General features: G+C 41.5%; 1 non-coding gene across 1 annotated transcript; it reads left to right on the forward strand.

Annotated features, from left to right (window-relative positions):
- The first annotated feature begins 3,409 nt into the window (after positions 1–3,409).
- On the forward strand, positions 3,410–3,484 carry Trnas-cga. Its single transcript has one exon. It is a non-coding gene; the product is annotated as a tRNA-Ser (tRNA).
- Positions 3,485–24,576: the final 21,092 nt, after the last annotated feature.

Consider the following 24,576-nt stretch of genomic DNA (forward strand, 5'->3'; position numbering starts at 1 on the left):
GGGCATGGATGTGTGTGATGCCCTTAGGTTAGTTAGATTTAAGTAGTTCTAAGTTCTAGGAGACTGATGACCTTAGATGTTAAGTCCCATAGTCCTCAGAGCCATTTGAATCTAAATGGCAACAACAAATACGTCGGGAAATTGTGAGAGAAGAAAAAGCGAATTTAGTTGCAAGAGGGTAACGCTGCGCCACACATTTCATTTGCCGCCACGGTAAAACTTTCCAGGGTAAAGCTCACGATAATACCATCACAGATCTGGGACTCTACGACTTCATCTGTTCCCCAAACGGAAGGAAGGCCTTTATGGATGCAGTTACGGCTCCAATGGAGATGGCATTGAGGAAGGTGGACTTCTTCCTGGACGGTTTCATGGAGTTCGTTTGTCGTTGCTGAAAGTGTATCTGATTACCTGTCGTGTGTCTCAAAAAAAATGAAACATGTGAATAAAGTGGATATTCTGATCAAACTTTATGTGTTTCTTACACTAAAATATTCGGTTCCATGGCGCGACTGTCCTAGAAGGCATTACATATTTTTCAACTCTTGTGTGTAGCTATTCAGATTCTGATATCTTTTCATTTGCTGTTTCCTGAAAACATTAAAGTCATTTATAAATATACTTTAACACTCATATTGTAACATTATACGTTCACTCGTAAGTAAAATCAGCGACAGTGAACTCGGTTCTATCTAATTTCGTTTATCGAGTTAATAATAATAACGCAGTTGGCTGAAACCTGAAGACAGAGGTGACAAGTCATTAAAATACCTCACTTAAATATATTAACAATTAATCAAATTTTAGATTTTCACAGATTGATTTCCGCCAGCAAACAGCGTTTTTCTGAAGGTACTAGTCTATAAAAGTTGGATCTAAAGTATATAATTATTTTATACACGTATATATTTTTAAACGACAATGTTTCATGTGTGAGAGTTTTACGTCGGCTCTGTGTCGAATTACGTAATCGTATATAATGTGCGTATTAAATTTTGTTAAAGCAGCGTGCGTCGAGAACGTCACTCCGGAATTATCAAATCATAAGCTGTATACTCATCAATCAGTGACTTTAAAAGGGCGGGATGTAGTCGAAAATGTAAACGTTTCTTTAAAAAAATCATTACAGTCGCAGTTAGTATGGTAGACAGGCGAACTTAGGCACGTTCAAAGGTAAAAACCTGTATTTGAATGGAAAAATGTATTAAAGGATAAAGGGTTAGTACTTTCAATAAAACACCATTTTTCCAATTTTTTGATCTTTCCATGCCTTTTTATAAAAAGCCTTAAATGAATTTCTTATCAGGAAACTAATTTGAAAACTTCGTTACAGAGTCCCAAGAGATTTGTAAAATCACTGAACTACAATCACTAATTTATGCTTATAATTTTTGTTTACTAAGTTTGAACTTTGAGCAACCAAAATTATCTTTTCCCTACGTACCATGCAATCTGATGACTCATAATTTAATTAAAGGATGTTATATAACTTTAGTTCCAATGAGACAACAACTTGCTTTGAACATTTTTTGAATATTCCTCAGCATTCTTTCATATAAGTTTTTGAGAAAAAGCTTCCAATAATAGAAGAAAAATGTTAAACCGAGGGAATGCAGTTTAAAGATTCAGTTCATGTATTTCAACATGTAATAGGTTTACCTGTGTATTAAAATGCTCCATACTTATACTTCTTATGCCCCAGGTTTCTCTTCTCTCTCCTTCTAACGTGTCTGGCTTATATTTGCACACCAAACAGTGCTCTGTCGGCTTTGACGATTCTGCTCTGATCGATGGTGTACAATGCTTTTGCAGTAAACACACCCGTATTTTCACCTGCTCTTCATTGCTTCAGTTCTATTATTTCTCTTATGAAATATTAAACTACATCATGGACATTCATTTTTAATACAGTACATTAAGTCAACAGCATGAAGATGCACAGAAGTCAATTATTTAGGGCTTCATTCACATTCTGTGCTATCCCATGAAGACATTCCTCGGTAAATGAGGGTTTGTAAGATACCTGAATGTGAGCTTAATTATATTTATAACAAATCCTGGTAATGAGTGCCTATGTGAAAGGGTTTCATTTCTTATGTTTTACTCCCACCTACTGTCTTTCAGACATAGATTATGTACTGGTGTTCGGTTAGTGGATAGTTTCTGAAAATAAATTGTCTGCATAGGAAACCTCATTGCACCTAAACAGTTTCCATTTCACCTACGCTAATTAAAGGCACTTTTCCCACTTTCCATTACGTAAAACTGTTCAGTTCCTAGTAAATGATTTGTTATTCATTCAGTAAGTACTAATATGTATTAATATCATCAAAAAGTAAATAAACCACATGCATCTAAGTTGTCATCAAAGACAGAAACTTCAGTCTAAGATGCCACTGTAAGCGAAAGATGTAAGAAGGATGGACACTTCACACTCACAAAAATTTCGCTGAAGTGGGCGGATTTCCAAATACCTAAAAAGATGAGTGTGGTTACGAGTGCATAGTTAAACATTTCAATATTTTAAATGCATTTACAATACTGCTATAAAGATAAACTTTTCACGCAACATATATTTAAATTCATAGTTTAAGAAAGTTAAGAAGAAATAACAAATCGATTTCTTTGATTCCTCATTAATTTTCCACACCAGTAGCTGGCAGTATTGTTAGTTCTGAAAATAATAATCAACTAAATCAACACACAGGCTCAAAACTGTCGATGAAGCGTTAGAAATCAGCAAACATAAGGTTCTTGTAGCTTTATTGAACAATCCTGTTGAACTTTAAGATAAATTGATAATTCTACCTAAAAACGTCGTCAAGTTAGTTATTGGGTGATATCTGGCAACCAACACGAATAATTCATGTTAGGGAGACAGAATGGGGACAATCTGTCTCACAAATTCGGAAATACTGCAGGCCACGTTATCTGTAAACTTTGGCAGTCAGATAATGAGACCCCTGAAAGAACCACCAACGATCAATGACAACAGAAGGAAGTTACTATGAAATCAGAAGGAGATGCATAGAAAACTGAAATTCGAAATCTGGTTGGAAAGCGAAAGCTAAATAAATTGGAAATAAATGTAAGAGCATCTATGAAAAAAGAGTTCAATCAGTTTGAAAGGAAGATGACACATGAAAAACTGCAAAAAAAATGTACGTCTTTCATATTCTTCTTAATTTCACTCAACAGAGCAAAGTTGTCTGTTCCAGTGATTACTTCTCAATCAAGCATCAAAACGGGAAAACATAAAACGAAGATTGAATACTAACTTTCGTCTCCTGAAACTGCTTGACAGAAGAAGATTACAGCTAACTTAGTACCACGAAACTTCTGTAAAGTTTGGAAGGTAGGAGACGAGGTACTGGCAGAAGTCAAGCTGTGAGTACCGTGCGTGAGTCGTGCTTCGGTAGCTCAGTTGGTAGAGCACTTGCCCGCGAAAGGCAAAGGTCCCGAGTTCGAGTCTCGGTCGGGCGCACAGTTTTAATCTGCCAGGAAGTTTCATATCAGCGCACACTCCGCTGCAGAGTGAAAATCTCATTCTGGGAACTTAGTACCATGTTCGTCACTCGGTTGCGAAAATGAAAGCTCTAGACACAAGGGATCAGAAAACTGAGAATCATATGACGATATTACGCAGACGAAAGGCAGCTCCACAAAAATATAATGGGTAAGCCATTACCATATTTTAGACTGAGTATATACAAAAACTGCCCACTTTTCAAGCAACACTCTGTGGTTTGTCGTTGGAAAACCAAGGTTACACCCAGAGCTGGAGAATGGGTGCAGACCACTATAGTCCTCAAGAAACACCTGTATCAGTATATTTTATTAAAGACGGTCGATTTCCGTTTGGGAACACATCATCATCGGATCCACTACACCAAAGAAGAGAAACACACACGTAACAAATGTACAACATTACAAAACGTAGCTATTGCGTGAATAGACATTAAATGTATCATATCACATAACACTATAAAAGACTGAGTACAAAAACATCTCAGCTATACAGTTACACAATTGGAAAACAGTTATCAGTTGTAGACCTTTCCATCATTAATATTAGCTGTAGGTGCGTAACCTCAGAGACTGTTGTGGGTGCTTGTTACCAAGCCTAAACACAGTAGGTTGAAGACCATCCGATGGACACACTAAGGCAATGCAAAGGATAACAACTCCTGATTAGCTCGACTATCAGCATACCAGAGATGTCAAAATTGCACAGAAGGCATACGGTACAGCTTCAGCTATTGTTATTATTATTTTCTTTTCCTTCTTTTTTTCAAGAGAGTTTAATAATCCTCCTCGCTGATTATCATCATTAGGTTTGCAAGTATACTATGTTTTCTGTTTAATTTAATATTGAAACATAGTCACATGCAAGTCATTAAAAAGATTTTCTGGGCACTAACAAAGAAAACATTTTCTCATCTAACACTAAACTTCCAAACTGCCAATGCATTTCAGCAGTCTGTGTCACAACAATAATCTTCTTAAAAATTCATCGCTGAAATTATTATCCACACCCAATCTCATATTATTTGATCTACTATATGCCAATGTGTGATTTGTTCTTGCAATACTATTTAGGATAACAGAAATTGTTATCGACTACCGTAGCTTCTAACATTCATTTGGGGTGACACAATTACCAATTGTCACATATATGTTGTTTCAAAATAATCACTCTCATATGCTCAATAGCTCCTTTCTGCCTTTTTGTCACGTCTCGATGATGATGAGGATGGAAAGACATATTGGGTGCACGGCGTCAACGTCTCTAGTGCCCACTCGAAAACGTAATGAAACGAATATAGAGGACACTAGTGAAATTAAAAAAACTGGAAACACGCTAAAAATGGAAAAAAGCCGTGGAAAGAATTAAAGAAGGACACCAGACACCTGCTGCTGGCTAATCGCTAACCAGACACCTGCGGCTGTATAATTGCTCGAATAAAAAGTGGTAGAGCCTAAGACCTTATCCCGCAGTCCAAACATATCACAAAATTTTAAAAGCTGGACCACATTCGTCTTGTCATCAGATAAAATAGGGGCCAGATCCCCACCAATATGCACTTCTGCCCACTTATCACAAAATAAAATGCACTCAGTTCAAATGAACTGACTTCGCTGTCGCTGTACTGACGGGCCTTGTCCTTGGCCCGAGCCATAGGAATTAAGATTGAATAAGATATTCATCCTCAGTCCCACGCTGTTTGGGATGCGATCCACAGGCATCACTGACAGGGGGTCTTCTGACTGCGATAAAAAACCATGTGTTACAGGACAGTGCCCAGCTCCAAGGCGTATCACGGCCACTTCATCTCGGCAGAGCGACCGACGTGAGGATCTCCACAGCCAGACAGTTGGCTTCACTAACAGAAGGTCATTTTCCGTTATTGCAAGCGACTCCTCCTATAGCTGTATGGATGAGCGGCCAACCAGCTAAATGAAAGCCTGCAGTGGAATGGCGCGTTCTCTAGCGTTGTGCTCCGTACAGGCCTCCTTGGCAGCTTTGTCGGCCTGTTCATTTCTCCAGATCCACACATGCACTGGTACCCAGCAGAATGACACCTTCTTCTCCGCTGCTGTAGAAAGTGAAGTTGGTCGTCAACGAGTTGGATCAATTTGTCTGCTGGATGCACGTCCTGCAACGACGGAATCGGAGTAAAATGTTCAAATGGGTGTGAAATCTTATGGGACTTACCTGCGAAGGTTATCAGTACCTAAGCTTACTCACTAATTAACCTAAATTATCCTAAGGACAAACACACACACCCATGCCCGAGGGAGGACTCGAACCTCCGCCGGGATCAGCCGCACAGTCCATGGCCGCAGCGCCCTGAACCGCTCGGCTAATCCCGCGCGGCGGAATTGGAGCAGAGAGAAGTTGTTTGCACTGTAGACGTCTCATTTGATCATCTGTGAACACAGATGCAAAACCCAGATGCCTTTTTAAAATGTTAAAATAGTGAGATTGCAAGTAAAATTTGGAGTGAAAAATGTCTTAAAATTCATCAGAGCTAAAACAATTTCGGGACTCTCTAGGAACCAAGGGGGAAATGAGCTCTAACCTTGGTGTAAAACGTCAGAACCACCCACACCCGTCTCTGAAAGTCCTTCGCGAGAATTCCAGAGGGCATGTCTGCTCGTCATCGACAGTGAAAGATCCTTCCCGTTAGTGGCTGAGCAACGGTATAGTGATCAGGTGTGTATGACCTGGATAGTGTCTTATAGGCCTGTCGGCCAATGATTAGACGTCACATTCCAAGACGATGGTACAGACCCGTGCACATGGCAGCCATAACCTACCGAGATCGCACAAAGGTCCTGTGAAACTGAGCAGGTCTGCTTCCAATGAATTTTGGCTAAGATACTTTAAAATACTGCGTGCTTTCAGGGAGCGTCTTTTCACGTCCCTAAATTGTGGCACCCGGGAACCCAACCATGTCTTCAAAATAATGAACAGTGTCCCTCATCAGCAACTCAGGAACGTTTAAAACTGAACGAGAAGAGCTAGAAAGGATGCACGCAAGCTTCTCAGTAGAGAATTTTAAGCCCTTCTTCTCCTCTTATTCTCCCAACCGACGGAGAATCAGTTACTAATGACTATTTGTTAAAAAATGGTTTAAATGGCTCTGAGCACTATGGGACTTAACATCTGAGGTCATCAGTCTCCTAGAACTTAGAACTACTTAAACCTAACTAACGTAAGGACATCACACACATTCATGCCCGAGGCAGGATTCGAACCTGCGACCGTAGCGGTCGCGAAGTTCCAGACTGAAGCGCCTAGAACCAGTCGGCCACAACGGAAGGCGACGATTTGTTATTGCAAGACTCTAGGAGATACAGAAGTCAGAGAAATCAAAAAACAAAGGACAGTGGACGGGACATTTAATAATGGACGTGGTACTGTTAATATATATGGCAAAGAAAGTCATACCTAAAGCGCTACCTTGAGGGATACCGTTATCCTGCTCAAAGCGGTCAGAGAGGACGTCACCAACTTGATGTCTAAAATAGCAGGGTGAGAAGAAGGACGGGGAGACATCCTCGAAAGCCCTATTCACGGAGTTGCCTAATGAAATACACTGCTAGGTATTATCCTGATGGCCCATGAAAGCCTTTTGTAAGGCCGCTTCGAGGAGGGCTTGGTTATCAAAAATGGAGTGATATCTCCTAAAACCACCCTCAAAGCGACTAAGGAGCTGTCTGGATTGTGAGATCCAAGCAAGGTGACAGTTGACAATCTGCTCCAAGGTTCTATTTATTGTAGACAGTCATGAAAGTCACGTTAGCCTTCCCTGTTATATAACTTTTTCGCCAGAATGGAATAATATTGTTATCCCTTCTACTAAATACGTCACATCGTATGCAACCACTTGACGTTACATGTTTGGGACCCGTCAGGGCTTGATGCATAAGAGAATGCGACTTGTACACAGCTTCAAATGTAGAATGATGAATTACGCAGTATGAAGTTTTAGAATTTTTTAACTAAGGCATTCAGACATATCAGAGGTATAGAGAAAGCAGCAAACGGTTTCCGGGGAGCTGGTATTTGGCCACAAGATACAAATAAATTTTAAGAACAGTTCGTAGATGTGACATCAAATGTGCAAAGAGCAGTAACACTTGGTAGGCAGATAGGCCTAGTATCGACATTAAGTGTGCTGCAGGGGCCAGTGACCCTCGTAACTGCTTTGGACAAATCAGTTCCACTTGAAGGTATTTTTAGGCCTAATGTTCCCAAACTGCACATCCTAAAGGTAAAAAAAGTCAGAAAATGACATTCAGCTGTAATAAGCATTTCTCCTATGAGACCAAAATTAGAAAAAGCAGAAGATACAAACAAACAATGAGAATCAGATGAAAGAAAGTGAAAAGACTGTACGTTCCACAATAAAGGTGGAAAGGAGTTGAAGAACCTTCAAGTACTTGCAGATGATAACGTTTAGTTGAACGTTCAAGGAAAAGACATACCACACAAGAAGAAAAAGATTAGTGAGGAGCTGCGATGAAGAATGAATGTTATTGCCTGATTAGAGAAGAAAAGTATAAAGATCCTCTCACTGAAGAGAAATGCACGAGTTGTGAAAGTGCGTCAAGAGGATTTATCTGTGACTTATACACTACTGGCCATTAAAATTGCTGTACCACGAGGATGACGTACTACAGACGCGAAATTTAACTGTCAGGAAGAAGATGCTGTGATATGCAAATGATTAGATTTTCAGAGCATTCACACAAGGTTGGCGCCGGTGGCGACACCTACAATGTGCTGACATGAGGAAAGTTTCCAACCGATTTCTCATACACAAACAGCAGTTGACCGGCGTTGCCTGGTGAAACGTTGGTGTGATGCCTCGTGTAAGGAGGAGAAATGAGTATCATCTCGTTTCCGACTTAGATGAAGGTCGGATTGTAGCCTATCGCGATTGCGGTTTATCGTATCGCGACATTGCTGCTCGCGTTGGTCGAGATCAAATGACTGTTAGCAGAATATGGAATCGGTGGGTTCAGGAGGGTAATACGGAACGCCGTGCTGGATCCCAACGGCTTCATATAACTAGTAGTCGAGATGACAGGCATGGCTGTAACGGATCGTGCAGCCACGTCTCGATCCTTGAGTCAACAGATGGGGACGTTTGGAAGACAACAACCATCTGCACGAACAGTTTGACGACGTTCGTTTGCAGCAGCATGGACTATCAGCTCGGAGACCATAGGTGCGGTTACCCTTGACGCTGCATCACAGACGGGAGCTCCTGCGATGGCGTACTCAACAACGAACCTGGGTGCACGAATGGCAAAACGTCATTTTTTTCGGATGAATTCAGGTTCTGTTTACAGCATCATGATGGTCGCATCCGTGTTTGGCGACATCGCGGTGAACGCCCATTGGAAGCGTGTATTCGTCATCGCCATACTGGCGTATCACCCGGCGTGATGGTATGGGGTGCCACTGGTTACACATCTCGGTCACCTCTTGTTTCCATTGATGGGACTTTGAACAGTGGACGTTACATTTCAGATGTGTTACGAGCCGTGTCTCTACCCTTCATTCGATCCCGGCAAAATCCTACATTTCAGCAGGATAATGCGCGACCTCATGTTGCAGGTCCTGTAGGTCCTTTCTAGATACAGAAAATGTTCGACTGCCGCCCTGGCCATCACATTCTCCAGATCTGTCACCAATTGAAAACGTCTGGTCAATGGTGGCCGAGCAACTGGCGCGTCAAAATACGCCAGTCACTACTCTTGATGAACTGTGGTATCGTGTTGAAGCTGCATGGGCAGCTGTACCTGTACACGCCATCCAAGCTCTGTTTGACTCAATGCCCAGGCGTATCAAGGCCGTTGTTACGGCCACAGGTGGTTGTTCTGGGTACTGATATCTCAGGATCTATGCACCCAAATTGCATGAAAATGTAATCACATGTCAGTTCTAGTATAATATATTTGTCCAATGAATACCCATTTATCATCTGCATTTCTTCTTGGTGTAGCAGTTTTAATGGCCAGTAGTGTATGATAACTAGGCTATGTCCGTGATTACCCCAAACATCCTCTGTACACCCTATGCTCTGTGAGGTAATACCGGACACAAAAGTTTTGTTTTCTTGTTAGAGTTGGTCTACATTGATTAAGCGATCTTAAGACAGCCTCGTTTAAGTAAAGTTTCGGCTAGTGAAAAGAATTAGTAACTTTATCTGATTTTGTTTTATTTCAGTTGTCCCTTAAGTGTTCACAGTTACCTCATTCTCCCCTAACTCGCAAACAGTTCCACACACATGAGCCTTCGTTGGTCTTTGTGGTCTTCCTTTAGGTCGCGAGGACCCAGCGGTCACACACTTTTGAATACTCCATCTGGTGGATGAGTGAGGCATCACTACCAATAGAGACGTCCCGTTGAGCAACAAGGTGTTCGTCATCCGTTGATCACCCAGAGTGAGTGTCCGCAGGTTCCAACACTGGAGGAGTCACAGCTATGTGCGCCTGACCGACACGTGCGACCTTGCTGCGATGATTGCAGACGCCTCGCCAACGATTCGCCGTCCTTCCGTTCACTACAAGGTCTTCGCAGACATTTTGCAACCGCCTATCAATATCTGTGATCTTCTTGTTTGTCGCCAAAAGAAACTCAATGACAGCTCTCCGCTTGGAACACACCTCCGTTGCAGACACTGAGGTGTCACCGCCAGACACCACACTTGCTTGGTGGTAGCCTTTAAATCGGCTGCGGTCCGTTAGTATACGTCGGACCTGCGTGTCGCCACCATCACTGATTGCTGACCGAGCGCCGCCACACGGCAGGTCTAGAGAGACTTCCTAGTACTCGCCACAGTTGTACAGCCGACTTTGCTAGCGATGGTTCACTGACAAAATACGCTCTCATTTGCCGAGACGATAGTTAGCATAGCCTTCAGCTACGTCATTTGCTACGACCTGGCAAGGCGCCATTACCAGTTACTATTGAGATTATGAATAATGTACCGTCAAGAGCGACGTTCACCATTTACGGATTAAAGTTAAGTATTCCAACAGCTACGTCCTTTTTTGCTAAAGTCTAACTTCCTTTTCCTGTTCCAGACCTCATGCCAGCCTGCGTGAGCTAAAACGCGTGCCTTTCGGCTTCCTCTCATAGTGGGTTGGCTCTCTTGCCAATCCACAACAGACACTATTTTGAAGATTACGTACATCGGAACTTCATGACATTGTAGGGGCAGAAACGGAAATATTCCACTATGTCAGACAGCAAATTGCGCATTTCTTCAACGAAACTGTCCGAGAAAGAAAGTACTGCATTTCTTATCAAACGGCCCTCTTACATTATTAACCACAGGATATGATTCGTTCCTAAGACTGGATACCTTCATAGGCGCAGGCGTCTCAGGGCAACAAGATCTCACTGAGGTTTGGGTGTTAGTACCACCCAGTGGACCACCCGAACCCCTGGGAGTAGAAGAAAGACATTTAGGCTCCATGGAAGCCCCACGATCAGCTAGGGGAGTAAGCGCCCGTCCGGTCAGAGTCCCGTTGGCCTGGGAAAGAATTTACAACTGAGATGCGGCAGTTTCCCCAGACGTTGCCCACTAACAACTGTTCCACCTAAACAGACACGCATCTCATTGGGAACAGAACGCTTTGGGTCTGTGGGTTTTTTCTATATAGATTTTACCATCATCACGATCCGGGAGGTCAAGGGAAGACCCTCGTGGCATACAACGTACCATGCCGCACCATATAGTGGTCGCTGAAGCATGCTCACTGCTTACGGTGACATAGGACTGGCGGCGCTCAGTTCGTGCTTATTGTTGTCTCTCTCTATTGTTATATCCAAGAAATGTATTTATTTTGTCTTTCTTTTTCCATGGTGAACTGAATACTGGATGTGATGAACGGAAGTTCCCTTTGAATGTGTATGAAGGCAAGAGAATGTCGATAACAAAGAGAAAGAACTCTATAGTGTCCGATTACAAGAGTAGTGGTGAGGAACTCGGAGCACGTTAGGAGCAGAACTAATAACTGATATAAAACGAGATGCGCACACAGAATCAGTATTAGGGAAGGTAGAAGACCTAGATTTCTCGGAAGTGCTCTACGCTAGTCCTATGCATAATGAATAGGTATCTGATAAATATTGGAGCATTGCATCAACATCTGGTATCTTTATCAACTACGAATGATAGTAGACATAGAACGATATCTGAGACACGGTACTAGGATCAAAATAGAGTGAAATTGTGACATAGATGCTCAGGGAACTTAAATGGCAATCTTTGGAAGAAAGATGGCATTGTTATGCAGAAATCGTACTGAGACAATTTAGAGAACCGAAATGCAATAAAGACTGTGCGACATTCGCGCCGTTCCCTTCGTATATATTTCATAGGGACAATGAGAATGAGATAAGAGAGATTAGGGTGGGTACGGAGGTATGTAGGCAGTCATCCTTCCCTCACTCAATACACGAATGGTATCAGACAGTAATTTGTAAATTTTGGTAGTCACTGCCCTCATCTACAGAGTGCACAATGACTTACCGAGTATATATGTACCTGTATGCATGTAGTGATCTGTTACTGAACAGGTAATTCGGTAATATCATTGTCTGCGGAAGAGAAAGGCGCACTGCGAGCTTGAGTTCCGCTCTGGCACTCACGTTTGCTCTATTAGGTGGTTTCATTACAGTGAACGCGACAGCACAAAGTGCATGATTCATATTGGAAACTGTGAAACCTTTTCTCTGATTACGTACTATTTTCTAAGCGATAGGTTACGTATTGCTTATTGTATCAGCTTCAACGTTTTATCGTTTTTAATTTCATTTTGGCTGTGTCTTCCAAGAACGAATGGAGTAGTACTAGCTTTCTTAGTTACACCGTGAAAGAGTTTGCCGTGATTCAGGACAATCTATGAGGTTGATCCCGCCTGAGGAAAAATATGTTAGCCTCTCTGTTTTCGACAGACACCAAAGGAAGAGTGTAAAAGTGGTAGGCGGCGTATAATAGCGGGAATGTCACTGGGAACAGCACAGTGTGGACGAGGCGGAGACGAAAGGGCGGAGTGAGCTGTCGCGTGAGCACAAAGCTGGAGAGCGGCGCCTCTCGCCTCGTTGTTGCTTTGATGCGCTCTCGGTGGGTGGTACGTCTCGTTTCGAGGGCTGAAAGCCTCGGATTGGCTTACGGCCAGCGTGTACCTTGACCCGAGCGTCCGCCTCGGAATCCATTCAAGGAGGCGGGTGGCCGCATTTTTGGCCTGCTCCTCTCTGAAAGCAGGCGCCTTCAGTCCTCCTGAGGTCTCGGGCTTTGACACGAGCCTAACTGCATCTCTCCTGAGAGGGTTACATCAGCTCCAAGGCTTACAATGCTTACACCGTGAGCTGCACTAATAAAACAAGTAAGCCCCGTCTTTGTTATACTATGTAAATTTCAAGTCACGATTTCCGTCCTAGTTTGGTAGAAAAGGTAAGACACACGAAAAGTTGAAAGAAGAAATTTTACACTGAAAATGAGAGTGAATCTCGAGTTATGAATTAATCGTGAATCACACTGGCTGATGTTGGAAAAGAAGGAAAGTTAGTCTTTATTCATTATTTTAAGTTTGTTTTGGACCTCCTTACGTCCCCTTTATTGTCTTCTAAAGTACAGACGTTTTACAGAAGCTCGACATTTAGAGCGAATTTCAATGCGAGATGCTTTTAATAGCTTCCACAACAGAACTCTGTTTCAAAGTCGCGCAGCAATCCCTAAGAGATTCTGGCCATATGTAAAGTTTACCAACAGCAAGACGTAATCAATACCTTCATTGAACGATAACAATGGAGATTTCACTGATGACGATCCCACTAAAGCAGACTTACTAAACACGGTTTTCAGGAACTCCTTCACTAAAGAAGGCGAAGGAAATATTCCAGAATCAGAATTGAAAACAACTGCCAGCATGAGTAACTTCTAAGTAAATATCCTTGATGCAACGGAGCATCTTAAATAACTTATGAAAGCCAAGGTCTCCGGTCCAGATTATATGTCGGTGAGGGTGCTTTCACAGTATGCTGATACAGTAGCTCCATACTTAGGAATCATATACAACCGCTCGCTGGTCGAACGATCCGTATCTAAATACTGAAAGTTACACAAGACACACCAATGACCAAGAAAGGAAATAGGAGTAATCTTCTAAATTACAGACCCATATAACTACTATCGATTTGTAGTAGTATTTTGGAACATATGCTGTGTCCGAACATTATGAATTACCTCGAAGAAAACGATTTATGGACAGATATAAAGGATTCAGCGTTATCGTTCTTATGAAACAAAACTAGCTCTTTATTCTCACAAAGTAATGAGTGCTATTGACAGAGGATGTCAAATTGGTTCCACATTTCTTCATTTTCAGAAGGCTTTTTACACTGTTCCCTACAAGAGATTTGTAATGAAATGACATACCTACGGGTATTACCTCAGTTGGGCGACTGGGTTCGTGAGCTCCTGTCAGAAAGCGTACAGTTCGTAGTTATTGACGGAAAGTCATCGAGTAAAACAGAAATAATATCTGACGATTCCCATGGAAGTGTTACTGGCGCTATGCCGTTCCTGATCAACATAAAGGACGTAGGAGACAATTTGAACAGCCCTCTTAGACTGTTAACAAACGATGCTGTCATTTATCATCTTGTAAAGATATCAAATGATCAAAACCAATTGCAAAATGATTTAGCCAAGATATCTGCATGGTGCGAAAAGTGGTAATAGATTCTATATAATGAAAAGTGTGAAGTCATCTACATGAGCACTAAAAGAAATAAGTTAAATTTCGGTTACATTTTGAATCACACAAATATGAAGGCCATAAATTCAGCTAAATGCTTTGGAATTACAATCACGAATAACTTTAAATGGAACGACAACATGTTGTGGAGAAAGCAAACCATAAACTGCGATTTACTGGCAGTACACTTAGAAAATGGAGCAGGTCTGCTAAAGAGACTGCTTACACAAGGTTTGTCAATCCGCTTCTAGAGTACAGCTGTGTCGTGTGGGATCCCCATCAGATGGGACTGACGGAGTACATAAAAAAGGTTCAAAGAAGGGCAGCTTGTTTTGTATTATAACGAAAAAGGAGAGACAGTTCCACGGACATCATACGTGAATTGGGGTGGCAATCGTTAAAACAGAAGCATTTTTCCTTACGGCAGGATCTTCTTGTGAAATTTCAATCGCCAAATTGATCCTCCGATTGCAAAAATATTCTTTTTATGCATACCTACTTAGGCAGAAGTGATCAGCATGATAAAGTAAGAGAAATCAAAGCTCGGACATATAGATTTAAGTGCTTGCCTCTCTCGCGCGCCGTACAAAAGTGGAACGGTAGAGAAACAGCTTGCAGGTGGCTCAATCAATCCCCTGCCAGGGACTTAATTGTCAATTGCAGAGTAATCATGCAGATTAGCTCACGTTCATTAGCCCTTCTTTGCCTGGCTTCTGTGTCTTTTGTCTTGTTTGTCAAAACACAACAGTTTTCTCGGAAGCTTAAAGAAATTAACAAGTGTAACTATATCCTTTGGTGTGACAACTTCTTTTTTCTTATTTACGTAACCTGAAATTTGAAATTAAACGATAATAAAGTTTTTCTCTGGAACTTAATAAAAAGTCATTCTCATGACTGTGTATTTATTCGCTCTTGAAATGTAAAGAATTTTCTACCCTTTCTGAAACCAGTCTTTGTTCTAATAATACAGTTTGTGCTTCTTTATAAATGCAAAGAATTCTGAAATGTAGTCTAAATCCAGTCAATTCGTCACCTTTAGAAACTGATGTTTCTGTTTTATGTCAAGGGAAAAAAAAATCACATTAAAATTCTTCTCGTTCATTGTAGCAATTTTTTATTATCACCATCTTTATCTTACCTCGAGTGCGTAATTTCCATTTAAAATAGAGGTAACGCAATTGGTAAAAAGCTAATAATGTTTAAAGGGACTCAGTAACCTATACACTGGTTTTCATGACTAACAAGGGAAAGGCCTCAGACACGGCCAACCGATTCGGCTCAGATTTGGCAGGTCGCTTGTGTCAACTTAAAACGAACGAATCTAAGATATTTTGGGTCAACACCCCCGCGTTTTTGAGAAAATCTCCCCTAAAGGTTGCGACGAGCAATCGACTCAACATTGGAGGGATCGATAGATAATTGTAAATAGAGCATTTTTCATCACCAGTAATGGGTCGGCAAACGCATACTTTTCCAGAAATCGAGGTAAGAAACTTTTACAACTGCCGTTCTGTAACCACTTGGTAAACGCTTCTCATCGACAGCATCGATATCGCCGGCACTGTAGCTCAGCGTGTTTGGTCAGCGGTTTAGCTGCCCCTGTAATAAAAAAAAAATAGTTAATCAATCAACAACGAACTTAAATGGATCTCTTACGAAGTCCGCCCCGAGCAGATGCAACGAACTAAAGGAAACAAAATGAGATTAAAAAAAGGAAAAAACAAAAAAAGATAGCCCAACGGCCAAGGTAAATGGCTGTGAATCGGAGAACCCGCGCTCGAATCTCAAAGAAACCTAGCGGATGTTCTTCTTTTCGTTTGTATTTTTCCATATCTCAATTGATAGGGATAGGAGGGTTAATAAGGTAAGTAAATCAATGTTGTTGTTGTTGTGGTCTTCAGTCCTGAGACTGATTTGATGCAGCTCTCCATGCTACTCTATCCTGTGCAAGCTTCTTCATCTCCCAGTACCTACTGCAACCAACATCCTTCTCAATCTGCTTAGTGTATTGATCTCTTGGTCTCCCTCTACGATTTTTACCCTCCACGCTGCCCTCCAATGCTAAATTTGTGATCCCTTGATGCCTCAAAACATGTCCTACCAACCGATCCCTTCTTCTAGTCAAGTTGTGCCACAAACTTCTCTTCTCCCCAATCCTATTCAATACCTCCTCATTAGTTACGTGATCTATCCACCTTATCTTCAGCATTCTTCTGTAGCACCACATTTCGAAAGCTTCTATTCTCTTCTCGTCCAAACTGGTTATCGTCCATGTTTCACTTCCATACATGGCTACACTCCATACAAATACTTTCAGAAACGACTTCCTGACACTTAAATCTATACTCGATGTTAACAAATTTCTCTTCTTCAGAAACGATTTCCTTGCCATTGCCAGTCTACATTTTATATCCTCTCTACTTCGACCATCCTCAGTTATTTTGCTCCCTAAATAGCAAAACTCCTTTACTACTTTAAGTGTCTCATTTCCTAATCTAATCCCCTCAGCATCACCCGATTTAATTTGACTACATTCCATTATCCTCGTTTTGCTTTTGTTGATGTTCATCTTATATCCTCCTTTCAAGACACTGTCCATTCCGTTCAACTGCTCTTCCAAGTCCTTTGCTGTCTCTGACAGAATTACAATGTCATCGGCGAACCTCAAAGTTTTTACTTCTTCTCCATGAATTTTAATACCTTCTCCGAATTTTTCTTTTGTTTCCTTTACAGCTTGCTCAATATACAGACTGAATAACATCGGGGACAGGCTACAACCCTGCCTCACTCCCTTCCCAACCACTGCTTCCCTTTCATGCCCCTCGACTCTTATAACTGCCATCTGGTTTCTGTACAAATTGTAAATAGCCTTTCGCTCCCTGTATTTTACCCCTGCCACCTTCAAAATTTGAAAGAGAGTATTCCAGTTAACGTTGTCAAAAGCTTTCTCAAAGTCTACAAATGCCAGAAACGTAGGTTTGCCTTTCCCTAATCTTTCTTCGAAGATAAGTCGTAAGGTTAGTATTGCCTCACGTGTTCCAACATTTCTACGGAATCCAAACTGATCTTCCCCGAGGTCCGCTTCTACCTGTTTTTCCATTCGTCTGTAAAGAATTCGCGTTAGTATTTTGCAGCTGTCAACACCTGCTTTCTTTGGGATTCGAATTATTATATTCTTCTTGAAGTTTGTGGGTATTTCGCCTGTCTCATACATCTTGTTCACCAGATGGTAGAGTTTTGTCATGACTGGCTCTCCCAAGGCCATCAGTAGTTCTAATGGAATGTTGTCTACTCCAGGGGCCTTGTTTCGACTCAGGTCTTTGAGTGCTCTGTCAAACTCTTCACGCAGTATCTTATCTCCCATTTCATCTTCATCTACATCCTCTTCCATTTCCATAATATTGTCCTCAAGTACATCGCCCTTGCATAAACCCTCTATATACTCCTTCCACCTTTCTGCCTTCCCTTCTTTGCTTAGAACTGGGTTGCCATCTGAGCTCTTGATATTCATACAAGTGTTTCTCTTCTCTCCAAAGGTCTCTTTAATTTTCCTGTAGGCAGTATCTATCTTACCCCTAGTGATAATAGTCTCTACATCCTTACATTTGTCCTCTAGCCATCCCTGCTTAGCCATTTTGCACTTCCTGTCGATCTCATTTTTGAGACGTTTGTATTCCTTTTGCCTGCTTCATTTACTGCATTCTTATATTTTCTCCTTTCATCAATTAAATTGAATATTTCTTCTGTTACCCAAGGATTTCTATTAGCCCTCGTCTTTTTACCTACTTGATCCTCTGCTGCCTTCACTACTTCATCCCTCAGAGCTACCCATTCTTCTTCTACTGTATTTCTTTCCCCCATTCCTGTCAATTGTTCCCTTATGCTCTCCCTGAAACTCTCTACAACCTCTGGTTCTTTCAGTTTATCCAGGTCCCATCTCCTTAAATTCCCACCTTTTTTCAGTTTCTTCAGTTTCAATCTGCAGTTCATAACCAATAGATTGTGGTCAGAATCCGCATCTGCCCCTGGAAATGTCTTACAGTTTAAAACCTGGTTCCTAAATCTCTGTCTTACCATTATATAATCTATCTGATACCTTTTAGTATCGCCAGGATTCTTCCAGGTATACAACCTTCTTTCATGATTCTTGAACCAAGTGCTAGCTATGATTAAGTTATGCTCTGTGCAAAATTCTACAAGGCGGCTTCCCCTTTCATTTCTTAATCCCATATCATATTCACCTATTACGTTCCCTCCTCTCCCTTTTCCTACTGACGAATTCCAGTCACCCATGACTATTAAATTTTCGTCTCCCTTCACTACCTGAATAATTTCTTTTATCTCGTCATACATTTCATCTATTTCTTCATCATCTGCAGAGTTAGTTGGCATATAAACTTGTACTACTGTAGTAGGCATGAGCTTTGTGTCTATCTTGGCCACAATAATGCGTTCACTATGCTGTTTGTAGTAGCTAACCCGCACTCCTATTTTTTTATTCATTATTATACCTACTCCTGCATTACCCCTATTTGATTTTGTATTTATAACACTGTAATCACCTGACCAGAAGTCTTGTTCCTCCTGCCACCGAACTTCACAAATTCCCACTATATCTAACTTTAACTTATCCATTTCCCTTTTTAAATTTTCTAACCTACCTGCCCGATTAAGGGATCTGACATTCCACGCTCCGATCCGTAGAACGCCAGTATTCTTTCTCCTGATAACGACGTCCTCTTGAGTAGTCCCCGCCCGGAGATCCGAATGGGGGACTATTTTACCCCCGGAATATTTTATCCAAGAGGACGCCATCATCATTTAATCATACAGTAAAGCTGCATGTCCACGGGAAAAATTACGGCTGTAGTTTCCCCTTGTTTTCAGCCGTTCGCAGTACCAGCACAGCAAGGCCGTTTTGGTTAATGTTACAAGGCCAGATCAGTCAATCATCCAGACTGTGGCAACTGCAACTACTGAAAAGGCTGCTGCCCCTCTTCAGGAACCACATGTTTGTCTGGCCTCTCAACAGATACCCCTCCGTTGTGGTTGCACCTACGGTACGGCCATCTGTATCGCTGAGGCACGCAAGCCTCCCCACCAACGGCAAGGTCCATGGTTCATGGGGGGGAGTAAATCAATAAGGAATGATAATAATAAGGGAGGCAAAAAATTTCTCAAACCTCTTGGGATAGTCAACACCTTAAATGTTACTCCAGGTCACTTTACAATGGCTCTTCCAGTCAGCCGGCCGCGGTGGTCTAACGGTTCTCGGCGCACAGTCCGGAACCGCGCGACTGCTGCGGTCCCAGGTTCGAATCCTGCCTCGGGCATGGATGTGTGTGATGTCCTTAGGTTGGTTAGGTTTAAGTTGTTCTAAGTTTTAGGGGACTGATAACCACGGATGTTAAGTCCCATAGTGCTCAGAGCCATTTGAACCATTCTTCCAGTCACTGTTACGTGTCCTCACTTTGAGATCAACTAGATGGGTGGTACTTGTCATATAAACATTCGAAACAAATATACTCACGGCAACAAGAACATGTAATGAATGCAATCTTTCGACAGCTACACTGCTTCCGAAGAGTCGGCGAAAAGCGTTTACCACGTGGGTACAGAAGCGGCAGTTGTAGAAGTTTCTATCCTCGATTTCTGGAAAAGATTGCGTTTGCGGACCCCATACCTGATGATGAAAAATGCTCTATTTACAATTGTCTATTGATCCCTCCAATTTTGAGTCGATTGCTCGTTATAACCTTTAGGGGCGATTTTCTCAAAATTGCGGGAGTGTTGACCCAAAATATCTAAGAGGACTTCGTTTTAGGCTGTACACAAGCGACCTGCAAAATTTGCACCCAATCGGTTGGCCGTGTCTGAGGCCTTCCCCTTGTAAGATGTAGGAATACTACCCGTTTGCGTCGTCTGGAAAATTATTTTGATAATGCCGCTTTTTCTACAGTTTATAGTGTAATGTGGTTTACACTTAAATTCCGTTGAACTTAGTTTTTCTGATGTTATCACATAGTGTACGAATTGGTCCGAAAGCAAGATTAGTATACTGTCTTTCTGGCCAGGCCATTCCTTTTGGTCTGGTCTCACAACATCTTGTCGCTTAAAATATTGCATTGCCGTCCTCAGTAGTAATGCTAGTTTTGTTGAGCCTTTTCCCAGATGCGAACGGGTGTTGTCACATGTGAATCGCTGCATAAGTGTACCCATTTATTATATTTATGACAATTGGGCAAATTTCCAAGATCACTATAGATTTGTGCATACTATAATCGTTTCAGTGAAGACTGTATACCATGTTGTACTAATATAAGATGTAAACTGGTTGGTGTGAATGTTCTTCCACACCTCAGGCCAGTTGTCATGAGCTTACTTAGCTTCCTTTCTGTTAGGACTCAACCATTCTTTGCGATCACATTTTGTCTCCCTGGGTTACTATCTGTTCTCGATTACTGTGGTTGTGAGGAAGTTCAGCTTCGAATCTATTTGCCACCTTCTTTGCTTTCAGGCTGAACTGCTTTTATAAGTACACTTTTCCAGTTCGTAAGGCTGAATATTGTTATTTTGAGAACATTGTGTAATTGTAATGCGTTAAATTTTGGGTCAGTATCAATTAACGCGATCCCACCTTCATCAAAGGGTAATATTAGTGGGCCGTATTTTCCTTCGAAAATATTTCCACTGAATGCTAAATATCCAGTCGTTGGTCGTAGAGATTACGCTATAGGCGCTGGTACTGGCAAAACGGACGCTACGTAGTACACTTAGGGTGAGATAAACTCTTTCACTAGTTTTCCTTTCTGCATCATATCGACTCTTCACTCGGGATGTAGCTGTATGCTCGCGCTAACAGTTTACGAAATCGAGCACCAATTGGTTCTCTGTGTGTTGTGTTAGTCTGAAACAAGATCTAGCAGTAGATCTCGAGTATTTATTGTTGTGGGTAACCATTATTGTCCGTCCAGCTGTAATACTTTGCCTAAGTCATCATGGATTTCAAGTCTACTTGCCTGACGATCCTCTGCCGCAAATAAAAAAAACCCTTCTCTTGCTGCACTGTATTTTATTCTCCCAGAAGCGTTTCACCTGTTTTCACTTTAAGGCAACATCAACGGGATCTATAATTATACAATTACCAGACACTTTTGTTTTGATATGTATTATTCGTAGATTATAAAACAGTTCACCTTTCGGTTTTTACATAAATATGTGATTACTTACGGTTCTCCATGTTTTTAGTTGGCATCGGTGTTTCCTCTCATCTGGTCTCATGGAGGCCGCACTACCACTCTACAAAACATAGTACGTTTTTGTGTTTCGAACATTTATCTTCCCATTTTTCATTTTGTTTGCCCTCGTTATCGTGACGCACTATCAATCTTTTGTCACTAATATAGACATAACAGTAATATAGACATGACTACTTTGAGTTCACTGTGTATCTCATCCTATTTGGTTTATTTACATACACGTGTATGTTGCAGGCCTAACGAAGTATAAGCTGAAAACTAAAGTCTGTCCATTACTGTTATATTTATCTCTCTCTCTCTGTCTCTCTCTCTCTCTTTCTGTGTGCGTGTGTGTGTGTGTGAACGAGACAGAGAGAGAGAGAGGGAGAGAGAGAGAGAGAGAGAGAGAGAGAGAGAGAGAGAGAGAGAGAGAGAGAGTATACATCCACGGATTTGATTGTTTTGGTTTAAATGTTTTGTGGAGAGGTTCATGGAAAAGTGTGTGGAAAGAGTGTTGGGTGGTGCTATTATTATTATTATAACAGTCCTTTGTTGTAGTGTTACTCTATTATTTTATCTATTAGTGTAAAAAGTGAGTTATTTGGTGTATGTACTTAATCATTCAAACCAAAGCAGAAAAGAAAACGCTGTTGAATAATCAGGTCTAGCCTGCCTCCTTACCTTAGATAGGTGTCATATGTTCTACCGACAAATTCGATCCGCTCGATTATTTCCTTGCGCTAGTGACGCAAGTCTTCAAGGTTTCCAGCACCACAATTCTAAATTCCTATTCTGTAAGTAAGCTCCGTCTGAACAGGCGTCGGAAGGCCAAAGGGGCCGACCGACAACCGTATCACCCTCACTCGGCAGCATTCACTCGATGCAGGTATGGAACGCCACGAGTTCAGCATACCGTTCTCCCGGTCGTAGTCAGGTTTCAAGACCGGAGCCGCTACTTCTCAGTCAAGTAGCTCCTCAATTGGCCTCACAGGGGCTGAGTGCGCCTCGCTTGCCATCAGCGATCGGCAGACCCGGACGGTCATCCGTCCAACTGCAAGCGAAGCTCGACATAGCTTAACTTCGATGATCTGACGGGAACCGTTGTCACCACTGCGACATGGGCGCTGGCCTCATTGCCAAGGCAGGTAGTATTAAATTTAATTTCCAGTATCTTTTTCCTCTGAAAGTGGTTTGTTTCTGTTTGATTCTTTGATTTAAACACAATGATCGGAAAAATTTACAAGGTAGATTTCCGATGTTGTGAAGTTACGTACTAAGTCTTGCAAGATGCAAATGGGCCCATTCTGGTCGCTGAATGACCAGTAGAATAGGTGTACATTAATTAATCTGCATTTGTTGCTTTCCACTTCTCAATTATATTTAAATTTCTGAGCATATATTCGAGTTCGATGAATATTTTAGAATTCGGTCTTCTTGTCAGTACAAGAGATAAAATCACCATAAAACAAATGTGGTCCACGTAAAACATATATACGTTCCTGATTAAATCACTCAGCCCTCATCTCTCTACGACTGCTCTCGGATGAAGGGCATACATTCACGAAGACTATATCAGCTATTTTCGCTGAGACTCCTCTACCGCTTAAGAGTCTCAGTTTATGCTATCTGAATACTGTATTTTGTTAATATCGCCCTACCTACTATTTCAGATGTGCTGAGAATTGCATTTGATCCTGCAATTTCATTTCGATTGTTACTTTCGACTTTCTGCCGCGTATAAGAACCGTTGGAGACGCGTCAGTTTTAGCGTAGCTGATATTTCTTTGATATTTAAAGAACACATTCTATAATCTTGATTGGAAATTACTGTCTTTTGTGATTGTGAATTATATCTTTTCGGATATGTTACCTACACTTCTTGTTCTCTATCTTGTAACACGATTGATTTTAGAACTGAGATTAGGCTCCGCCTCTCTATGTCTGTATTTCCGCTTCTTCTTACTTGACCCTACAATGGTCAGTGCCTCTACTTTATTTCCTCTTATATGATTTTCCGCAGACCGTTGTTCTTCGACATGGCATATCGCTTCCGTGCAAGACATAGTTGTATCATTCAATTCGCTTTCTCCTAGATCACTATTGGCTGTTGTTGAGGGCAGTTTGTTAACATCATTGTGCCCCTCTTCATTACTCCTCGCAGGATTTATTCTTTTAGACTTTTCAGTCGAAATTTTGCTCAGCTTTCTTGCACCAGCAGACTCAGTCGTGTCCGTCTGTGAGTGTTCTGTTGTTTCAGATTGTGAATCTGCAGATACCTCCGATGTTTGTACCAATAATCGCACTTTTAGTCTTGACCCCGTAGTACTTCCCATCACATCGCCCTGAACGACCTTCACTGTGGACATTTCACTGTTGTCCGATGTAAACTGTGCGAATGCAGTTGCAATGTCACTTTGTCGGTCGGGTCATTTACTGTTCGTTTCTTAGACACTGCTACTATTATCTGTGCTATCATCTTCACCTACACCACTAGCCAAGCTTCACTGTTAGGTAATGGCACAGCATTCCCTGTTCCTAAATTGTTTCAATCTCTCTACTTACACTGCTCGTTAAAAGTTTTTGATCACCTGTCACAGCTATGGACTTGGGGTTAGAACAGGAATTGCGTTCCGAATATTGTATCGTATCCACATTCTAATAATAAAACAAGTATAAAATGCAGAGACTAAGCCCGTCTGTTGTATATTTGGTTGGTAGTTCGCATAGCGGAGTGCTGATGAGTATCCACAACAACACTAATGTGTTTTTAACTAAGACAGTCTATTCGAATAGGCCTCATTCCTTCAGTTGTATGTGTAGCCATCAATTCGCATTAGTTCAAAGTCCACTGTGTGCATTTGGGGTGTGTTTGTATACGTAATCAGGTTCATAGCCTATTACTCCCTAATCGGACGGAAGTAGGAGAATGGAACTGATAAACATGCTGTATTTGTAGCTCTGCGTCAGGAAGACTACAAAAAAAAAGTCAAGTGAAAGGATTGCAGTAGGTACAGTAACATAAAATCTGGAGCGCGCATCAGTAGTCCAA

The sequence above is a fragment of the Schistocerca americana genome, chromosome X (genome assembly GCF_021461395.2).
Source record: "Schistocerca americana isolate TAMUIC-IGC-003095 chromosome X, iqSchAmer2.1, whole genome shotgun sequence".
In the NCBI taxonomy this organism is placed as follows: domain Eukaryota; kingdom Metazoa; phylum Arthropoda; class Insecta; order Orthoptera; family Acrididae; genus Schistocerca; species Schistocerca americana.